Here is a 22,694-nt window from a genome sequence, read left to right as displayed (position 1 = left end):
TATGATATAATACTTCATCATTTCATTTAATTAGACAATGGCAGAGAAATAGCAAAGTTTGTTATTGTTGTTGTTTTTAAACCTGCTCAAGGTATATCTCAAAGGTCAAGTATTTAAATCTGGGGAAGCCCTAGGGACTTGGGGTCCATGGGCTCTTACTTTGCAGAAAGAGACAACCAGCTTGGTTCTCTCATTCCTAAAACCAAACACCTGCTCCTGAGAAGGGGCAGAGGAAGCTCCCCAGGCAAGACACCCGGATGGCAGCAGTATCTGACTCCTGACACCAAAGGAGGGAGATCCAAAAGGACCTGGAGCAGCACAAGTCATCAGAACTCAAGTAGCCTGGAGACAGCAAACCTTAACAGGCAGCACGGCAGAGTGCAGGCTTTGGAGTCACACAGAGCCAAGTGTCAGGCCAGTCTTTGCCACTTATTGGCTGTGCAGTCTTGGGTAAGTTATTCTGCTCTCTGACTACTAGTTACCTTCTCTAAAGGAATGATATATCCCCACTTTAGAGTGGGACAGGTTTATCGGCTTTTCTGGCTTATTGTGAAAATGAGATCATTTATGTAATGAGTTAATGAAGGCATCTTGTTATTACTCAAGAAGGACTTTTTCTTTAAAGACCTGAGGACACCAAGGTATCATGGTGTGGTTTTGTTGTTCATGTTTGCAGTGAGAATCCTGAGTTAATGGGAGAAGGCTAACATGGAGTCTGCTGGTTCTCAGGGAGAGGGCAGAGACCTTCCCTCCAACAAGGTCCTCTGTACCCTTCGTCCCACAGGACCCTGGTACCTCGGACCTTCATCCCTTTACACCCATCTGTGGAGGCTTACTCAGACTCTCTCCTCTGTCTTTAAAACCTACTTTTGCTGATTATTCTTCTATAAATTATATGATTAAACTAGTTTATCCTAAGGTGTCAATGTTTGATACTAGCAAATTAAAGTTTTCATGGGTATCAGTTAGCAAGAGGCAGTGTCATCAGCCAAAGGAATGCATCTCTAATGGTGACATTTCAACAAAGGTGTGTCCTCTCCATCACACCTTGTAAGCAGTTTCTGCTGTTTGGTTCATCTGAAACATTACCATGAAGAGGCTAGGGCACTGATGGGGCCCAAGCCCTGGATGCTGAAGGTACCTGGTGTTCCTTGACAGAGTAAGATCGAGATAGGTATCCATTCAAACATTATAGCTCCTCTTCTGACAGGTCCACAGTTCCTTATTTTATTTCTATTCCACATTGGTCTAAAAATATTGGGGAAGAGGGTGCTGAATTGGTAAGGGAAATGAGGTCTTATGCTTAGAAGATCCCACCCCCAAAATATCACATGTATCATGATGCTTTCATGTTAAAATGCACCAAGAAGCGACATGCTTTTCTTGGTCCTTTTCTCATTTTCCTCTGCCATCTGATGTTCTTTTAAACACCCATGTGCTGGAGACTTCCATTGCAGAGAGGTGATAGGGTGGAGGGGCACAGAAAGAGAAAAAAGATTGAAATGTTTTAGAATTTATCAAGATATACAGTCTTTCTGTCTCCATCTGTCTCTGTCTCTCAGTGCCTCTCTCTCTGGCTTCCTCTTTAATACCATAACATAAATATTGTTAGGACCAAGTCGAAAATACTGTCTGTATCTCATTTCCCCAGTGATGGGGGTACTGATTTCTTACAGGGATAGGAATCATGTCTGTTTCATGCACTAATCTATCTCCAACAGCAAGCCCAGGGCCTGCCCTGATGCTGCCCATCTCCTTTCAACCTTGCATTCAGGGATATTTACATCAGCTCTCTGAAATTGATTAGAATGGGAGTGTTTACACTACAGACATGGGCAGAACTGAAACTCAGGGCTCCCCCCAACCCCAAACTACTGATAATAGGTCTTCCATAAATATTTGTTAAATAAACAAAGAATGACTGTCTGTCCCACCGAATACAGCTATTTCCAATACTTTTATGGCCCTACTCATAGCATACTCTCTGTTAAGTTTTTCTCAATAACAGGATGACAAGCCTTAGGATTTAGTTATGAAGCAAAGAAAGAAATGCCAGGAAGACTCATTTAAAACAAAATTTCTCTTTGGTAAGAGTGTCTCTGACTCAGCTCTGGTGGAAAGTATCAACCTTATAAACTGACAAGGAAGAGGTGAAACTTCACATTGTTTCTCATTTCTTTTGATGTTAAAAAGAGAATCGTTTTTTAAGTGCTGGGACAGGGCTGTGAAAGGAAGGATGCCAGTCTCAGAAACAGCAGTCACATAAGCAGCCTCCTCTTTGTGACCTCAAGGAGGGAGTGACTTTCTCTGAGTGCAGGTTTCCTTTCTATCAACTAGTAAACAATACTTCCTCTGTCTAACTTACAGGGTAACCCCCTGGTGAGCTCTTATTCATCCTCCACAACCCACTTCTCATGCCCTTGCTTCCTCTGTAAGCCACTTCATCTCCTTCGGCAGAGGAGGGCTTGCTCTTCGGTGTGTACGTCCTTCACATCACTCCTGTCTTGATTCTAGCATTTACTATGCTGGACTGTGTGTAGCTGCTTACAGATTCGGACCCTCCAACCTCTGTCACTCTGTGACCTCCTCCAGGGCAGGAGGCCACTTCAAGGCTACATTGCCAGTACTTTTCACAGTGCCTGGTACATAGCAGTTGATCAGTACATGTTTATTAAAATGAACCACAGAAAACCCAGAAGCAAAGGGGCTTTAAAACTGTGCACATAATATAGAAAATGTAAAGAGTTATTAGCAAGGTCAGACCACACAAAAGCGTGGCACCATACTGCCAATCCTTGGGAAGAGACTTTGCCTGCACAGACCCTATGAAAGCATTTAATCCCATCAATGGTGGGTAAACTCCTGAACTCCTGGTGGACTTGGGTGGAAAGGATCAATTAGGAACTCCAGAAGCATTCTTCTAAATAGTGGCTTCCTCCTCCTCCCAATGTGTTCCAACAGCTTAATTCCAGGATTCTGAACCCGCCCTGCCCACAGGGCTCAGAGGTAAGAACATTATATAAGGAATGAATGCTGCCTTCATTTGTTTTAATAAAAGAAACAGCCCATTTAAAGGAACACAGACTTTAGTGGCTCAGATATTTCAGAATGCGAATATGACCCAGAGGCTCAGCAATAGAGAACGGCTGTTTTGAGAATGACCGTTTTTTCCTATTTAAAACATTCTGGAAAATTGCTCCATGTCCCCATGCCAAAATGAAAAAATGAAAAACATAAGGGCTATTTGGAATGTCTCTTCATTTTACAGATGACTTTAATGCATAATGCTATAAAGACAAGAAGCTCTCTGGCCTCAAATGCCCCCATGCAGCTGCCCAAAGCCTGGGAGAGGCAGCTTGCCCCAGTGTGGAATTTGTGAGTGGACCCTTGCAAAGAAAACTCACCATCTCAGATGAGCTGCATAGCTATTCATGGGCCTTTTAGTTTTCAGGCGTTTCCTCATAAAATATGTCTGCTGGTGTGGGGTAATTCCTTAACTGTCTTACAGAATAAAATGCTGCTGCTGCTGCTACTGGTGTATTCTAGTGTAGAAACTGTATTCTTTTTCGGCCATGCCCAAAGCATGTGGAAGTTCCCAGGCTAGGGATGGAACTTACGCCACAGAGCAACCTGAGCCACAGCAGTGACAATGTTGGATCCTTAACCTGCCGAGCTACCAGGGACCTCCCAAAGCTGTTTTCCTGTGTATTTCTCCCCTTTTATTAGACACGGTAACCATGTTCACTAGGTAGGGGATGAATTGCCTGAATCTGCACCTGGGCCCTCTCAAGGACAGGTCTTCTGGTCGTGGGACAACTTTTAGCCTTCTGGCTATATCTATCTGCACCCCCCCAAACCACCCCTCCCCCTACCCCCCCCCCACTGAAAATGTGAATAACAGTTCCCAACTCAAAGGCCATTGAGAGGATCATGGAGGCGGGAGGGCAGACATTAGAAGATAAAGCAGATGGTAGGGATTAAAAAATGGTAGCCATTAGTATTTATCATTATTTCTAGCTTTACTGAGGGCTCTTGGCCCTGTAAAGGGGCTAATTTCATTTGTTCTTTGTGCCTCTGCCTTGTGGGAATCCTAAATATTTCATGAGGCCATTTCTCTTTTACCCCTTTAGGGGTGGCTTAGTGAATGACAAATAGCTCAAGTGTCCAGCTTCCATGTTCAGAAGGAAAAACTCTGCCTATCCAGTCATTGTGTGTATGCATGTGTGGTGAGGCTGGCAGCCTATCTCTTCCACTCTTCTTAACTTTTGCAATGATATTCACTTGTTGTTGACGAACCACCTTTGTCCTTTTTCAGATATTTCTGTGTCTACAGAGATGAAAATCTTTGCCCAGATTCAATAAGGCAGGAAATCAATTAAGGTTTTCATTTTCTGCTTAGCCTCAAAAGACAAGGCAATGAGAGAAGGCCTGAGTAAAGAAAATGTGCTCAGATTCCTGGAGGTTTCATTCCGGGTTCTATATTCTGGAAAAAAAAAAACCCAAAAAAACAAAACAAAACAAAAAAACAAAGAGCCTTACATAATCTATTTAAAATAAATGCTTTTTTTTTTCTGTTTAAAAAAATGCACAAAGCCACTCCACTCTATTTTGATTAACATGGACAACTTTGACAGAGGAAAGATGCCTCAATTTTTAAAAGACGACCCTCAACCTAACAGCTTGGTTTTTAAATGGCTACACTTAAATATTTCTTTTTCTATTCATTTCCAAACCTGGGCCATAAATCACCCTTAGGAACACAATGGCCTGTGCCTATGGCAATTTATCATTTGGATAATGTCACCTGTTCAGGTGTGCATTAATTTATGCCTCAAATTAGAACTCCAGTTCACTGAAATCTTCCCTCTCATCTGTACATCCCAAGCAGCAGCCCCTTAGGACCAACTGCACAGCCCAGGGCAGGGAGGAAACTCAGTACCTCTTCACTCTCAAGGGAGGAAGAAGCAGCCAGAGGAAAGAAAGCTGGGCCCACCAGTCCTCTGAATTATTCAGTCTCCTCATGTTCTTCGTCCAAGGAACGGACCTACTACAAAATGTTCAATGATTCCATCCCAAGGAGCAGACAACATACATATCAGCTTTTAAATTTCTGCTCTAAGAAAAGACAAGAAACTGAAAAAGAGTGAGAGGGAGAGATATGGAGCCCATCAGGCAGCATCTCAGATTACAAAGGAAGCAAGGGAGTTCCTGCTGTGGCTCAGAGGGTTAAGGACCCATTGTTGTCTCTGGAAGGATGGGGGTTCAATCCTTGGCCTTGCTCAGTGGGTTAAAGATCCAGCGTTGCCACAAGCTGGGGTGTAGGTCACAGACACGGCTCAGATCTGGTGTTCCTGTGGCTGTGGTGCAGGCCTACAGCTGTGGCTCCATTTTTTTTTTTTTTCCTTTTTTTCCTCTCTCTCTGTTTTTCACTATCTTTTTTTCCCACACATCTCAGGAATAGACAAAACACCAGCAGGAGCTGGCATGAATATTAACAAACATTCAAGATGGCTCTGCTCTGTGTTAGGTATTACATCATTCTTGTTTTAAAGTTTGATTGAAGTACAGTGGATATAAAATCTGACAATTTCTGCTGTGCAAAAAAAGGGATTAAGGTATAAACACATCATAATTTTTGAATAAAATTATCTTATTCAATGTCCCAAAGAGCCTAGGCAGGTCCACCTCAATCCTCTCCACGTGACAAATGAGGAAACTGAGGCACAGAGACCCAAGATCACACAGGGAATGGCAGAATCTGAATCTGATCCCAGGGCCATCTGACTTCCAAAGAAGTGCAATTTCCGGAGTTCCCGTCGTGGCGCAGTGGTTAACGAATCCGACTAGGAACCATGAGGTTGCGGGTTCGGTCCCTGGCCTTGCTCAGTGGGTTAACGATCCGGCGTTGCCGTGAGCTGTGGTGTAGGTTGCAGATGTGGCTCGGATCCCGAGTTGCTGTGGCTGTGGTGTAGGCCGGTGGCTACAGCTCCGATTCAACCCCTAGCCTGGGAACCTCCATATGCCGCGGGAGCGGCCCAAGAAATAGCAACAACAACAACAACAACAACAACAAAAAGACAAAAAAAAAAAAAAAGAAGTGCAATTTCCACAGTGCCCAACGGAGCAAGTTCATGAATAGGGACTTTTAAAATGTGGTTTAGTAAGTTTGATTGCATAAACTACACTGGTGATTATCATCACTTGTAGTCAAGGGGGATTACAAATATTTTTGAACTTCCACAAAAGAGAGGTGTGACTGTATAATTACATATATGTAAGCCATTAAAGGACTGATTCCAAGAGCCATGCACACAAAAACTAGTCTCCTCACATTTTGGCCAGGGTTTACGTATTTGAATTGTAAATTCAGAGATCCTGGCTCAGTTTATTCCTCTTAAGAAGCCTGTGATCACAGCTTTTACATTAAAATCGCCTCTCCCTTTCCACAGAAGGAACCTAAAATCTGAACGTATCCGTTGTTCTTTTTTAATGGCCTCATGATAAGTGTAGTTTTCAAAATGATTTCCTCATCGCCCAAGTAAATCAAGGGAAAATGACTTCCCCAGCCGCAGTGTTTAAATTCACCAGTGTTGTTGAGGGTGTGAAAATTGTGAGAATCCCAGGGATCCAGTCCGGAGCACAGCCAAGGGGATGAATCACTGCTTCCACCCATCACTTCCCCAGTATGCAGCCCAAGTCGTCCCAGGCTCCTCTCTGCTCCCCAGCTCCCCTTATGTGGCCGTCCCCTCTCACCATGACGCCACTCTTCACTGACAGGCAAGGGAATACCTGCCAGAGGGTGACTTCACCACACCAATCACTGTGACAACAGCCCAAATAAAACCATGTCATTTAAACCACAAACAACAATGCACCAGGGCTAGGGAACTCAGACTCACAGAAAAGGAGGGAGAGAGAGGTGGCGGGGGAGGGCTATTGCCACAAACAATTACAGCACAGTGGCCACACTGTGACTTGGGAAATCCAGGCAGCCAGGGCAGCTAGAGGAAAGTGTAAGGAGTCAGCAAGCACTGGGTATGAGACCAACACGACTGCTTGCTGGGTATGGAATGCCAGGCAAGTTATCCTCTTTCACCTTCTTTTCTTGTAGGTAGGATGGAATAACTACAGGACCCAACTCATGGGGTAAGAGGCTGAGTATTTATGTAAAACACAGAGCACTCATGGTAGCTGATTCATGCTGTACTATTAAATTAGGATTTTATGGTAGGTCTGCCTTCTTGAGGGGAACATTCGAGAGCCCACCGTGCCCCTCTCACCCTAGCAGACTGCTGGCTGCACCATGAAGAAGGGTGGGAAAGAGGCAAGCCTTCCAGTCCTGGTTTTGCCTCTGGCCCGATGGATGAGGGACTTGGGCCACTCACATTCCGTGGTGTCAGTTTCCAATTCTGCCAAGTAAGAGGGTTACTGTCCAATAACAGCATCATTTCCTCTAGCAATTGTTCAATACCACATTGCCAACACAAGGGGCAAAGGTGCCTATTTTAGGGCCCAGGAACCCTCTCCTTCGGAGCCCAGGGGCCTCTCCCTCCACACTGGCCCCTCCCCCAGGAATGTCAGGGCAGACTGGGCAGGTTTGGTGCCTGAGAATTGTTTGCAAGGCCTCCCTCTGGAGCGCTCCCGCCAAGGCTGGGCGGCATCTCTAATAAGCATTTCAGGCAGTGAAGTGCTGCTTTGAAATTTTTCCTTTCTGTAGGAAAGTCAGGGCTGTCAGAGGAGTTTAACTCTTCTGTTTCCGATGTCTGGAAGGAGCCCAAGAGGGGGGAAAAAAATGCAAGGGGTTTAAAAAAAAAAAAAACAAAGGCTTCAGGGGCAGAGCGAACCCATATTCTAGTGGATGGCTGGGCTGAAAGGCATCCAAGGCCACAAGTGCTCTGCGGTAGGCTTGCCTTGGGGGAGGGGGTGTCCAGCCACCAAGGACAGCGGCAGCTCCAGACTAATTCTGGGCCACCGGGGAAGGGAATGGCTCCAACTTCTCTTGCCATGCCTTCTGGAATGCTATCTTTTCGTTCTAGGCAAGAACTCTCATCAGCACTGCTAATGGCCTTTACTGTCGTCTGCCCCGGGGGTGGGGGAGATGCAGTGGGGTGAGGACAGCAGCCCTTCCTGGTATCTGAAAAGCCTTGACAGTGTCCTATAGGGCTTTCATTTCTATGCTCTCCTTTGGTCCCCACAACAATGCCACCACATGGGTGACAGACGTCTTATTCTCCCCATTTTGCAGATGGAAACACAACTCAGTGAGTGAGGTTAAAGACGAGGAGGTCAGGAGCAGAGCTGGGACTGGGGGCAGGGCTGACAGCTTCTACCCATTACGGTCATGGGTCCCTGCCCCCAAGCGAGCACAGGCTCACTCACAAAAGAAGAGAGAAGTGGAGTCCTGAGGGTGTGGAGGACAGAATGTTGGGCCAAGTGTGAGGGGCTCTGGTTTTCAATGTTGATTCTGCTCTGAGCTGGGGGACCTTGGGTAAGTTACCTGTCTTCTTTGGAGAAAGGTTCGTGTCTATCAAAACAATGTCCTTTAACTCTACATCCTGGAACTCATTCCAAGCCTCCTTGGGCAATGACCAAGCTGACATCAGTGGAAATATGCATGGTTAATTCCAATACAGTCTTTGAAAAAATTCATATTGAAAAATTATATACCTGCACATTATCTAAAGAGGTGATTCTAGAAAGCTTCAGGGGAAAACCAACAGTCCCCTCCCTTCATTTCCCATGCCCCAAAGGCAATCACTCTCAATTCCTTTACCTGACTCTTTGGGTATTTACTGCCATATCTCTCAACAACACGTTTATGATACTTCTTCAATCTTCAGAAGTAGAGTCTTGATCTATTGACCTTCCACTACAGAAGATGAGGTTTCTGCTTTCTTTCAACAACTCTCACCCCTACCACACATGTGCACAGGAAATCTCCTGTCCCCCAAACTACCAATGTAGTTCTACCACAGTTTGGTTGGATCAATACTCTGCTTGTGGTTTAATGACAAGGAACCTGATCTTCACTGCTAGGTCCTATTGTATCCACTATACAATATTCTTTGTCTCTAGAGTTAAGCATGAACTGGTTTGCTAAATTTTCTATCGACTGATTCCTTACCTAACCTCAAACTCTACTCTAGTTGCCTAGGTCTTAATAATTCAAACGTATCAGGGGTCCTACCAATTTCACCTTCTCAAAGTGTGATTTCCTCGGGGACCTCTGAGCCACCCCAAGCTTGACTGGCTCTTCCCTGGGCTATTGTACAGATGTTGTCTTGGGATTTCTCTCCCCTGATCCTGAGACTCTCTTCGTTTCTTAGTCTGTGTCTGTCTTACGACCTCGTTTTGATGGAGCTTCCTTTAGTTGTCTCTGGAGAGAGGTGGCATGTGCAGTAAAGTTGTGGCGATCTCACATATCTGAAAAGGTTTTGAATTTCACCTCACACGTAATTGATTGTTTGGTTCGAGATATAGAATTCTACACTGCAAATAATTTTCCCTTAGAATTTTAAAAACTTTGCTTCCTTACCTTCTAGTTTCCAAGGATGCTTATTCAGAAGCCTAATACCAGTCTAATTCATTCATTCCTTTCTTTCCCTTTCTTTCTTTTTTCTTTCTTTCTTTTTCTTTCTTTCTTCCTTCCTCCCTTCCTCCCCCACCCTCCCTCTTTTTGCTTTTTAGGGCCCCACCCATGGATGGAGGTTCCCAGGCTAGGGGTCTATTTGGAGCTACAGCTGCCGGCACACACCACAGCAACAGCAATGCCAGATCTGAGCCGTGTCTTCAAACTACACCACAGCTCACGGCAACACCTGATCCTTAACCCCTGAGCAAGGCCAGGGCTCAAACCTGCATCCTCATGGATTCTAGTTAGATTTGTTTCCACTGCGCCACAATGTGAACTCCTAATCCTTGATCCTTTATAGGAAACCTGTTGCTTTGCTTTGGAAACCAAGGGTCTTTTCCTTGTCTTTGGTGCTCTGAAATTTCATAATGATCCTGTCTTATTCTCCTTTCATCCATTAGAAGATGCATGTAAGAGATTAAAAAACAAAAAAACCCCAAAAACTTGTGTCCTTTATTTCAAAATTTCCTGAGTCACCTCTTGAATTATTTTATCCTTTCCATTTCCTCATTCCCCTTCCCTGTCTTGTTTTTCATGTCTACTCTTCGATGTTTAATTCGTTACAGCTCCCTTTTATTTGTGAGTGTTCCCTTTTAAAAGAACATTCTATTTTTCTTTCATGGATGTCATATCTCCATCTTTCCGAGTTTGTTAAAGACAGGAGTATTTTCCTCTCTGTTTTTTTTCCTTTCATAGTTCCTGTTTCCTCTAATTTGCTACTTAAAAACAAAAGAAAAAACAGCTCTGTTCTTGGGATAGACCATGATGAAAGATAATATAAAACAGGGACTATATATATTTGCACAAGTGGGTCACTCTGTTGTACAGTAGAAATTGGCACAACATTGTAAATCAACTATACTTTAATAAAAATAAAATAGAGCTGTACAGCAAAAAAAAAAAAAACCCTTTTGACTTTGTATTAGATGTTTTCCTCAAATGCCTAGTAATTCTTGGTTATCTGCTTATCTTTAAAGAGCGGGGTATTAAAAAGCTGACTATAATTTATGGGTGCATGAGGGTCTCAACTCACTTTTATAATAAATGATTGGGTCATTTAAATATATTACTTCATTTAATTTTCATAGACTAGTCAGCTCTTGCAGCAAAGATTCCAGCTCCTGCTCAGTGGTATACATCTGGCTGCCCTGTGTGGAAGCCAAGCTGGAGGAAGAAAGCAGGAAGTCTTTAATTACAGGTAGAAGTGTACCCTTAATTCCACTCTTTGTGCATGGTGTTCACGTTGAGGGACTAACCATTTACAGAATCCAAAGAGTAATTCGGCTCAGAGAAGGGGTGGGGCAGCTTTTCGGAGGGAATCTGGGACCAAACTGCTACTTAAACAGATTTTTAATCAATGACCTATTGTCAAACTCATGTTCTGTCCCACTTGCAGAGATAACTGGTGACACCAATTCTTGGACATTTGTGACAGCGAGTTCTGTGATGTCCCAGATTTTCCCATTAATGGATTGGGATTTAGCTTTCTCTTTCTTCCCTTCTTCCTTCCTTATCCAGTGGTATTGCTCTGCATTTTATTTTTTAATTGTTTAAAGTATAGTTGATTTACAATGTTGTGTCAATTTCTGCTGTACAGCAAAATGATCCAGTCATATATATATATGGGATTGGGCTTTCTTATCTGTTAAGTCAGTGACCTGAATTCTATCAGCTTTCCAGCTTCCAAAATATTTTTGCTCAGATATTCTCATGTGTGGCCTTGTAGGTTCTCCTTTTAAAAGAGTCTTTACAAATTATTCGAGTGGATTTTGAGGAGAGAAGAGAATTAAATATGTGTGTCTCATCTGCTATCTCTAACCATTCTGCCTAAGCTCCTTTGTTCTGTCTTTAACATAGTAAAATCATCAAATATACTTTGGCCAAACATTAATAGTAACACTGAAAGGAAATCTTAATCCACTGGAAAACTGACAGTTTCTTTATGTCATTTATTACTGCCCATATCTCAATTCTCATTTCTGCCTATACCTATGTGTAGGCTTGGGCCTGCCCAGTAGATTTGTACTCAGAGCCTTTTAAATACCTATTTGACCACTGATCCACAGTGATCAATGTGCAAAACCAGCCAAGACCAATGTCAATTTCATTTATTGTTTCTTGGCAGCTTACAATTTCCCATCTCAGGTTATTTATGAAAGCTGAATCATTTGTATGTTCATTATTTTAATTCTGAAATGGCTATTCTCTACCTATTTAAAAACCTCCAAACCCCAAAGTTGCATTAAGTGGCAGCATTCTTTAATTTTGAAGAATTGTGCAAATCGTGGCAAAGCAGAGTGTGTTGACAAGCATGGCCTCTGGCATCATACTACCTTCATTTGAATCTCTGTTTTCTTTTATGTGACTATAAAAAAACTGCTGAACCGCTCTGTGCCTTGGTTTACCCATCTGTCAAATAGAAGCTACAATAGCATCAACTCTGTACATTTATGGGGAACATTAAATGGAACAATAAATATATAAAGCACTTTTCCTAGCGAATGGCACAGAAAAAAAACTGAATAGATGTTAGCCAGTTCTCATCATTATTATCCCATATTTTTAAGAACTTAGGAATAAAATGAACAGATATGCATTCAATGTAACTGCAGCTTGACAATGAGACAATCCTTCACTCCTCAGTGATATTACAAGAGAAATAAGGGTGTCCTATGATAGCTAAATTGTAACTTTAGCACCTGGTGGGTTTGAGTTGAGATACACAGTTAGGTAGAAGGGAGTCTCGGATCAGGGAGCCCTAGTGGGATTGGCTGATGGAAAGTGCACACTAGATGGATAAACATCATCCAGAGGCATGCATTTAAAAAGGATACTGGAGTTTCTGTCATGGCACACTGGTTAACGAATCCGACTAGGAACCATGAGGTTGTGGGTTCGATCCCTGGCCTTGCTCAGTGGGTTAAGGATCTGGCATTGCTGTGGCTGTGGTGTGGGTCACAGATGCGGCTCGGATCCCGTTTGCTGTGGCTGTGGCGTAGGCCGGTGGCTACAGCTCCGATTCGACCCCTAGCCTGGGAACCTCCATATCCCGTGGGAGTGGATCGAGAAAAGGATACTGCCAGAGTCTGGACTATGGTGACCATAACCAAGGCATATTCACTGCACCAACCAGAAAAGTCTGGGCTCTCTGCTCACAAAGAAATCCTTCTATCTCAGTAGCTTAAAAGAAAAAGCCTTATGTCCTAATTCTACCACATCTGATGTGGATAGACAGTCCTTTCCCATCTTGTTTTTCTGCCATTTGGAACCCACGGTCTCCAAGGTTCCCACAGGCAGGAAAAAAGAGAGAAAAGGCACATCAGTCCTCCAGTGCCTTGCACTAGAACGTGAGCTACTTCCATGGACATTCAACTTGCCACCACGCAGTCTTCTGGCTCCAACCTAAGGGAGCAGACTGGGAAATGTCCTATTTTGTGTGCCCAGGAAGAGCAGACAGGGTGTGAGTCCAGAGATCTGTCTGGAAAGCAGCCTTCTCCTGGGACCACTTTGTTATCTGCTCACTGAGCACCCACAGTTGTGTGTGGTGGGCTGCTGGTCTCTTTGTTCACATCCCGTGGCACCCATAGGTGGCCAAGACCTGAAGCCTAAGTGCTTGGTCAGCCCAGTGGTCAAAGCAGTGGGAATCTAGGCAGACAGTGTGGTCAGGGCTCCACCTGTGGTGGTGAGGGGGGTCTGGAATCTGTTGACTAGAACTGGGTCTTCAGCTTGACCCCCATTCCGCTGTATCCCTTGCTTATCCTCCTGCCAGCTCTGCCTTGTGGCTGAACTTGGAGATTCTAATGGGTGACACAGAGGGAATAGAAAGGAAATGAATCTAGCATATTATAGCTTTATTATAATCTGTTATTAGGTCAGACCTAATAACAACAATATTTTTATAATACATCATAGATTTGCACAAAGTAGTTTTATCCCGATGGCTGTATTTTATCATCACAATGATCCTGGAACTAAGTAGCAGAATTATCATAATCTTACACATGAGAAAATCAAGGCTCAAAGAATGGAAACATCATGTTCAAGATCACTCAGATAGCCTATGCTGGACATGACCCTGGAGCCTGGGACTTCTCACTCGCGTCCAATTCGGACTTTTCCCTTGTGTGTCTTAGGGAGACACTGGACGTGCAGTACTGCTCAGGTCTGTGCCACGGGAGCAAACCAGGTCTTTGAACTTAAGTCATTTACATGGTCCATCTGGACAAAGAGGCCTACTGCATTTTAAAAAACAATCTATAAAGATCAGGAGAGAATATTTAAGTAGGGACTAATTTAGTTCTCCCAGTCCAAAGGGACAATTATGCACCACAAAGATGAAAGTTTTTTTCCCCCACAATGAACGTACGGTTTACTATTGGTATTGCACACTCTGTAGGTTTGGGTAAATGTACAGTGACATGTATCCATCAGGATAGTATCATACGGAGTATTTTCACTGCCTGAAAAGTTCTGTCTTTCACCTGTTGCTCCTTCCCCTTCCCCTAATCCCTCACAACCTCTGATCTTTATACTAAGACACAAGTTTTTATTTTTTATTTTTTGTCTTTTTGTCTTTTTAGGGCCGCACCCACAGCATATGGATGTTCCCAGGCTAGGGGTCAAATTGGAGCTGTAGCCGCTGGCCTAAACCACAGCCACAGCAATGCCAGATCCTTAACCCACTGAGCGAGGCCAGGGATCGAACGTGAAACCTCATGGTTCCTAGTCGAATTCATTAACCACTGAGCCACGAGGGGAACTCCCTAAGACACAAGTTTTTAAATGGTCCCCAACCTCAATCAGCCTCATGTCTCCATGGCCCTGCCCAGGCTGCTCTTTCCCCACAGAGGTCTTCCTCTTAGTTCTTAGCCCAATAATCTCATCTGTGTGCTGCCTGTTCAAATGCCACTCTCTCCTCCCTCAGCTTTCCCCAAGCTCCCCAAGTAGAATTAGTCAATCTGCCTTCTCCAAGGCACCCCCAAATGTGCCTCTTTCCTGAGAACAAATCACATACATGTTCAGGTTGTTGATCTGCGGTAGAGGTGGGCAGAGGGGAGGGGGTGCATGGTATTTTTTTCTCCTTCAGACCAGTCCTTGTTTTTCTGAAGGCAGGAGTCAAGCCTTTTCCTACTCTGCATCTCCAGGGTCCTGTGTGGTTTGGGCCATGAGTTAAAAGTTCATGGAATGAAAAAAGAAATGGCTTGGGAGAGAGGACCCGCCTTCCTAAGATGCCCAATATACTCATACAGGTCTCTTTCTGAAGCTTGATTCCTGGAATTTTGAAGGCAGGGGACCAGAGCGAAAGAAACTGGGTGGAAGAAAAGAAAGGGGCTGCACTAGAAGATGCTTAGAAATTTCTGGGGTCTGAACTTACGTCACTGGAATATGAAGCCCCTGACAACAGTGACCTCTCTGTTCTTCTATCCCCTCCCTGTGCTACTGGACTTTGTTCATCACTTCTGACCTGATCAGTGCTGTGATTCTCTGTGGCGATGTATCAGCCTCTCTGTGCAGGGAGCCAAAGAGAGTGTGGAGGAGTAAAGGGTGCGGTTGGCAGGACAGGCTCTGGGTACTTCTCCCAGAAAGATCCTTCCCAGTCATTATGGGGTGTTCTCTGCTTAGGCACTGGGAAAATCTGAATCTGCTCTCAGAAGCGGGACGGATAAAGTAAAAGGAGTTGATAAAATGTAAAAATTTCCAGTTTCTCTTCCCACAGCTTGACTTCCAGAAGTCTACCAACCCAACAGCATGTCCGTTGACTCCTCTATAAAGGAGTCTAATGATACTTCGCCCTACTCAAGGAGGAGCAGCGAGGCTTAATTAACCAACGCTCATTTCTTTCAGCACTTTGGATGTCCTCCATGGGCGCAAAATTATGTTATTACTTGGAATAATAATAATAGTTCCCCCTAATAATTCTGTGTTATTATTGCATTTAAGGAACTGCATTAGAGGCCTTCTGGATCTAGTTTAATACCTATAAATGTCTCTCCCTGGCAAAACAAGGGAGCAGTGCCCGGTGATTATGGTTTGTCTTACATTTCAAAATTAGTCGGTTCAAACCCTCCGCAGAGTCCTTAAAAGAGAGCCCGGCCAAGGGGGACCTCTTTTGATCTCCATTCGTTGGACCACGGAAAGCACTTAACTTTCGCAAGGCGGCTTGGCTTTCAAGGCGAGGACTTGGCAACTCTGAAGGCCCAACCTAGCACTGAAAAGATAGGCATGCAGCCAAGATAAGCAGGTCCAACCTCCCCCCTGCAGCCAGAGCAAGGTGCCCATAGCACAGATCTGATCTCTGCTGCCCCCCTGCTTCTTCCTGCAGTCCCTTCTAGCTCTCAGAGTCAAATCTAAAGTCCCCTCCACCTCACCCCAAGACACTGTCACTTGAAGCACCATTTTGATCTTTTATTTCTTCAGACACACCAGGAACTCTCTCTCTCCTTGGGTCTTTAACAAGTTGCCTTTGCAAACCTCTTCTTTCCTGTCCTTACCTCCAGCTTTCAGGTAGGTGGTACCTCTTTCCCCAGCCCTCTTGCCAAATCCTTGGTTTCCTGGGCCAAAGCACTTGGCAGAGGGCAGAGCACCTGCCTGTTGAATTCCAGGTCTGCCCATGAAACTGGGTGGGAGCACAAGGTATGCCTAACCTGTGCCCTCAGTCTGCACATAGTAGGTGCTTGATCAGTATTTGCTGAATGCATGCAAGCATAGAATTTCACTCTTTCTTCTCTTTTGCTTCATTTCCTTATATTTGATGCCCCAATTTCCACCCTAATCCTTTATCAATCACGAGCAAGGAAAATGGATAAAGAGGGAGAAAGGAAAAGAAGGAGTAGATTCCTAAAAGGGGAGAAAGACTACAGGTGGGAGGGATGAGGAACGAGGCAAAATGAGAAAGGAAGAGGAACATCTGGGAGGGGACGATCTGAAATGAAAGGTGGTGACAAGTCCATGGATTCTAACATGTAAAGGTGAGATTAAAACTACCCTTAAATTTTCTTTCTCAGGAATTCTCCACCTATGAGAATGGGGAGGGCGGGGAGAAGCTGTAAGGATACTTTACATATGTTATCGCCTTTCTAATTCTGCCCACTCTATTAGACAGTAATTATTGCTTCAGGTAACAGAGGAAGGCAGGGAAGCTCAGAAAGGTGGAGGCCCCTGCTCAAGGGTGCACAACAATAAGTGGCAAAGCCCAACACGAAACCCCAATGTGTCTGAATCCCAACTGTCCATTTAGAAAAGCAGGATTCCCGCTCCACTGATGGAGCATTCTTCCTCTGGGGCTCTAGGGCCACCAAGTGTCCTTTCTCTTTGAGATGCAGAAGAGAAAGGCAGTAATGTAACTAAAAAGAGAGAAAAAAAAAGAAAGAAAGAAAAAGCTTAGCATCCAGTTATGTGTTAAATGCTGCACTTTGAAGAATGGTTTTTAACTTTTGCCTGAAACAAACAAAAAATTCCTCTTTTCTTTCATCAGAGTGAAAATGAATTGAACTGATTTTCCTTGGCTCTTGGTTTGTCTTTCCTATTATTAGGTACATGTCTTGGAGCCCTTCTGCGTAAATAGGTCCGGCAAGAAAGTTGTTAATTCCTCATCATGGCAAAATTTTCTGCCGTGGATTGGGTCTGGCAGACAGAACTGTGTTTGTGGATTTTTGCAAAAGCAGCACAACGAAGCCCAACAGCATACATCCTCCATCACCATTTGCCTTTTGGAAGGCTCTGTGACATCAATTAATAGATGCCAGCAGTCCAGATGCTTACTGACATCTAATAACTTAGTCGCACTCTGTGGTTTTCTAGATCTAAATTCCCCCTGCCTTTGGGGAATGAAATTAAAAACAAAAGTCCTGCACAGAACAGGAAATGGTCTTGTCTTTGATTTATGTTATTACTGGAACTGTGGTCCTTGAAAGCAATTCCATCACTACCATAATGAGGACGAAGATGCAGTTAACTAGTCAATCCTTCAGGAGTGTGCTCTGATGCTCTTGAACTCTTCATAAACAATGATGTACAAAAAGGGGGAAAGGTTTTAAAATAACACCACGATACAGACACTTATCCTCAGCAGGGTGAGTCAAGGGCTAGAAATATCATGTGTAAGAGAAGCAAGTTGATCATCAATAATAACAAGTTTCTTCTAAAACTACTAGGTAACTTTGCCTTTCTTACTCCTGGGCCTAGCTTTGAAAAGGGAAGAGAGAACCGAAGCCTATCTGTGATTCAATCAGAAAATGCAAATGAGGTCAAGTTTCTTACAGGCTCGTGAGATTTCCCTAGAGAAATTTCCACAGCGTCTAGGCTGCTGCCGGTGCCCTTCGGAGGCTGGGGCTTGTCTGCGGAGAGAAAGGCAGGCAGTGAGAGCCCCTCCTTCTTTCCGGGGACCTCTGGCTGCTGGGCACTTGAATACCAGTAAAGGACTTGTGAGAGTTTGGGGAATACTATGGGGGGGGGGCGAGGTCCAGCCAGACCCACACAGGAAAAGGTGGCCTTTTCGTGGGTGGAGCTCACAGCCCGCCTCTTTATCCTATCTCAGAGTAAGGACCCTCCACCCCCGAATGGGGCAGGTGGGAGGCTCCCTGCGGAGAAAGGATTCTAGAAGCATCCTGTCTGCTTCTAGGATGGTGTCCGGAAAGGAAATCTCTCTCACACAACCCCTCCCCTCTCTGACAACCTAAACGGAAAAAGTGTGAGTGAGTGTGTGTGTGTTTCACACGGCTCAGTCCTCCCCTGGCCACAGGAGTCTGAAGCCATCCTGATATCTTAAGATTGGGAAACTCTTCATTTGGGAAAAGCTGACAAGTGATGCTGCAAGTCAGGACACTGTCCTCTGCCTTCCAGCGACCTAAGGCTGGCTCAGGGAATTTATAGGGTTTCTCTTTGTTCCAACAGGTTGCAGCATGTGTGTCAAAAGCAGCCTGTTTTTTTTTTTTTTTTCTTCCCAGAGATAGGTAAACATTGTCCATCCAAACTATATGCCAGTTCCCCTAAGTTATAAAAGGCTAGGCAGTATCAGAAGCTGGCCCTCAAGGGGTTGAGAAAAATGGGAGCCAGAGCCCCCAGCTCTGAGCAAGCCAGAGGTCTCACAGAAAGCAAACCCTGGATTAAATATTTCACCCATGGGAAAGAGTTGGTGAGAATGAAGCCTGCATTGCTTGAAGGGGGTTTAAGATTTGAGGTCAAAAAGGTGCATTCTCTTTCCCAGAAAAAAATTTTTTTAATGATTTTTTTTTAGCTAAATGTGGCCCTTCTGGCCTATAGCTTTCACACTGAGAATGAGCACAGGAGGTGAGGGAGGAGGGGGCAGGGGTACAGTTCTGACAGGAAATGTGGAGGAAAACAACACAGGTTTCCCCTAAGCTGTGAAAACTGCACATCTGGAGGTCCCGATTCAGATGTCAGCCCTCCTTGGCTCAGCTTTTCCTTGCTGAGCATCCCTGGACCACGGATGGGCCTCTCAAAGTGCAGTTGCCATTTACAGACATGAGCATGTCGGACGTGGCAGGGGTGGGGGGTGGGGAGAGCTCGTGAAAATGCACATCCCCAGGTCTTGCCCTGAAGGATGCTGGGTACGGTCAGCGGGAGGAGACGTGGGAAGGAGATGGTGATCTTCATCTCAGCCCACCCCAGCTCTACTGTCCCAAGATGCTAGACTTTCTGGGAAGGAGCACCATCAGAACTGCAGCTCCCTCACCTCTGCCAGGTATCAATGGCCTTGGCCATGACTGGCTACTCCCATCAGTCCCCCAAAGAGCTCAGAAGTAGGACCAGTTGTCTGTACAAGGCATTTATCCTCCACTGAAGACGCCTTCAGTGCCTCCAGGTTCTTCGATCACTGGTGGTGGTGGGTACCCCCCTCCGGCCAGCTCCTACCTTGCTGAAGCTTCCCTTTCCCCCCTGCTCCCTGCAGTTGGCCCTTTCCTTCAGGGTGGCCTCTGATTTTTTCCTCTGATCAGCATGATGCGATCCGCTTCTTGGCTGTTTGGGTTGGGGGCTTCTAGCCTCTGTGCTTCACTCCCTGAGCTGCCCAGGTCCTAGTGCTGGGGGGCGGGGCTTAAAACCATCCGCCCTGTGGAAAGGCGGGGGCTCACAAGAAAAGGACAGCCTTCTAAACCTTTTTCCCACCACCAAAGTAACCCAAAGGCTTCTGATCACTCAGCACGTTTACACCCTGCCCCTGAAATAACCCCTCCCTCCACTTGCCTTTCCCAGAGGCTTGGGGACACGCTTATTATTTCCTGTCATACTCCAATCATTTGTATTCATCTTTCCTCCACGCTTAGCCTATGAGCTCTACATTGCCCAGGACTGTGTCTTAATCATCTTTGCATCCCTAGCAGCTAGTGTGGGGTCCTCATGATGCTGATAGAAACATTCACTGAGTCCCTGTTATTGGGCAGACCCTGTGCTAGCTGCTTTCAGGCCATGTGCCACCTCATCCTCATAACAACGCTCCAGGAGCCACACTTGCATTAATCCCATGCAAATAAATGAGGCCAAAGAGTTTAGGTCACAAAGTCTAAAGTCACACAGCGAGTAAGGGGTTGGATGGATTAGGTTAGGAATGGAATCCAAGCAGTCTGACTCCTGAATTCCATAGTAAGAGCTCATTCAAAGTTTGCTCAATAAATAAAGGAAATAGGAACAAATGAGAAAGAGGAAGTAGCCACAGAAGCATTGCATGTTGGAGCCAAAAGGCACTGCGAGACTATTCAGTCCAAATCTTGATTTTATTGCTAGAGAAACCGAGGGTCAGAGCAGTGAAACAAGGTGTCTGAGTAAAACAGTCTGGCAGTTAGGGGCCCCCAGGCTGCAGAACTGGGTCAGAATACAGCCCTTCCACCTATTATCTGTGTGAGCCTGGGAAAGTTACTTAGCCTCCTGGTTCCTCAGTTTCTTCATCTATAGAATGGATGATAATACCAGAATCCATCTCATTGTTTCATTGTGAGGACTAAGTAAGATGTCTTACATTCTCACAACAGTGCCTTTCAATGTCATTATGGGTAGAATCACAAGGCTTGGGGCTGACAACAGACTTACAAGTCACAAGTCCAACTTGAATTTTATCAAGGAGGAAATGGAACTTCAGTTTTGTGTTCCCTTCCCAACGAGAACTGCTCGAATTTGATCATTTAAAAAAAGGATGGTGATCTCCTAGTTCAATTGCCCTCATTCTGCAATCAAAGATGCTGTAGCCCAAGGAGGCAGATGACTTGCCAAAGTCTCCACCTCATCGGGGCAGAGCTGGAAGTAAACCTGGGTCTCCTGACTCCAGCTGCACCACCACAGAACCACGAGTCAGCCCATTCCCCACCTCCCACTTGTCCCAGGCTCCTTGGCTCGGGGTCAGAGAGTCCAACCGTCCATGACTCAAGTTTACTAGAAACACTCCATGCTGGAGCTCAAATTCACAGCAGGCAAGGCCGTCAAGATCCAGTTCTTTCATATGACGGGTGGGTCAAATGACAGAATCATATTGCAACTGGGGACTTGTGAGACCCACACTGAAAGAAGGCAGAACTCCCCACCACTAGGCTGACAGATGAGTGAGTGAGTCAGCATTTGAGTTGCAAACTATCCAAGGATATATACTGTAGCCAGCGCTCGGCAAGCAACACTCCCCCTTCCTGGTGCCATCTAGCATCAGTACTTCTTTATCCCTGATGTGCCTGAGGTGCCTTTGAAAATGCAGATGCCCAGTCTCCCAGCCCACAATGATAACAGACTCTCTTATTTTTTTTTTTTCTGTCCTTTTTATGGCTGCACCCATGGCATATGGAGGTTCCCGGGCTAGGAGTTGAATCAGAGCTATAGCTGCTGGCCTACAGCACACCCACAGCAACATGGGGTCTGAGCTGCATCTGTGGCTCATGGCAACATCAGATCCTTAACTCACTGAGTGAGGCCAGGGATAGAACTCACATCCTCATGAATACTAGTCAGGTTCAGTACAGTGAGCCATGACAGAGACTCCCAAAGGAATTCTTCTCTTATTGTTTTTTAAGGGCCAGGCATCATCATTTTTTAAAGGTTTCCGAGTGCTTCTAATGTGTGCTGAGATAATCCCTAAGGCAAGCGAAATGTCCTCCACTCATAATATACTAGAGTAGGGGTTCTCAGAGGGTGGTCCTCAAACCAGCAGCATAACTTGGGGACTTGCTAGAAAGCCCGATTCCACATTAGGTGCCTTCGATCATTTTCTCTCCTAGTACTCTGCTGTTAGTTTTTCTAACAGTCAGCAATTATTTCTTTAATGATTTAATGTCCTTGACTATCCCCCCCTCCAGAAGGCAGGCTTCATGAATGGAGGTTCTGACCATGGTTGCTGTGTTACTCAGAATGCCTGACATATGGTGGGCTCAGTGGGAGTGAGGGGGGAGGGCTTAACAAATTTAGATTCAACGAATGAATGAATGCTAGGTATGTAGAGGCAAGAGAGATGTATTATTAAAATTTTCATTGGTGTAGCCTTATTGAGTAGAATGCAGGCGTTTATAACACATGCTTTATCTCTTTCAGAAATAAGCAAGTAAGTTCAACTCTAGGTAGGATGCAACTAGGAAATTTTAGACAACTATCAGGAAAAGGAAAAGACAAAAAAGAAGTGAAGAATCAATATTGACAAGAAAAAAAATCAATGTAATAACTTTGGCCCAAAGACTGCCTTTGCTTAAGATAAGACTGCGGCTTTAGGTCAGGTCCTTAACTATTTATTAAATGTAGCTTTGGGACAGCCAGCCTATTAATAAGCATTTCGTGAAAAATAATGACATTTAAGATGGCGTTCCTGGCCTTTAAATTGATGTGAAAACAGAGCTTATTGGTATGGAATTACAAAGCAGATAAGGTCAGTTGGTAAGTAGGGAAGTAGGGAAGTATGATTTCCAATATGCAGGTATATTGAATGCTGACATGCATGAGCTCTGGTCAGATCAGCTGTCCTGATTCAGGTTCAGGGAAGAGCCAAGGAAAAGATCCACAGAGAGAGGGCACAGGATGAGTTGGCATCCTCAGGCGAGCTTTTGCAGAGAAGGAAAAGGTCTGGGTCATGGAAACATTC

At 44.8% G+C, this 22,694-nt stretch overlaps 1 protein-coding gene across 1 annotated transcript in view; it reads right to left on the bottom strand.

Annotated features, from left to right (window-relative positions):
• RORA (RAR related orphan receptor A) overlaps positions 1-22,694 on the bottom strand; it is a 358,291-nt gene that overhangs the window by 316,972 nt on the left and 18,625 nt on the right. The gene's annotated exons all lie outside the window — the stretch shown is intronic.

Source organism: Phacochoerus africanus, chromosome 2 (assembly GCF_016906955.1).
Source record: "Phacochoerus africanus isolate WHEZ1 chromosome 2, ROS_Pafr_v1, whole genome shotgun sequence".
In the NCBI taxonomy this organism is placed as follows: domain Eukaryota; kingdom Metazoa; phylum Chordata; class Mammalia; order Artiodactyla; family Suidae; genus Phacochoerus; species Phacochoerus africanus.
The sequence above is the reverse complement of the archived record's forward strand: the minus strand, read 5'-3'. Positions and strand labels throughout refer to the sequence as shown.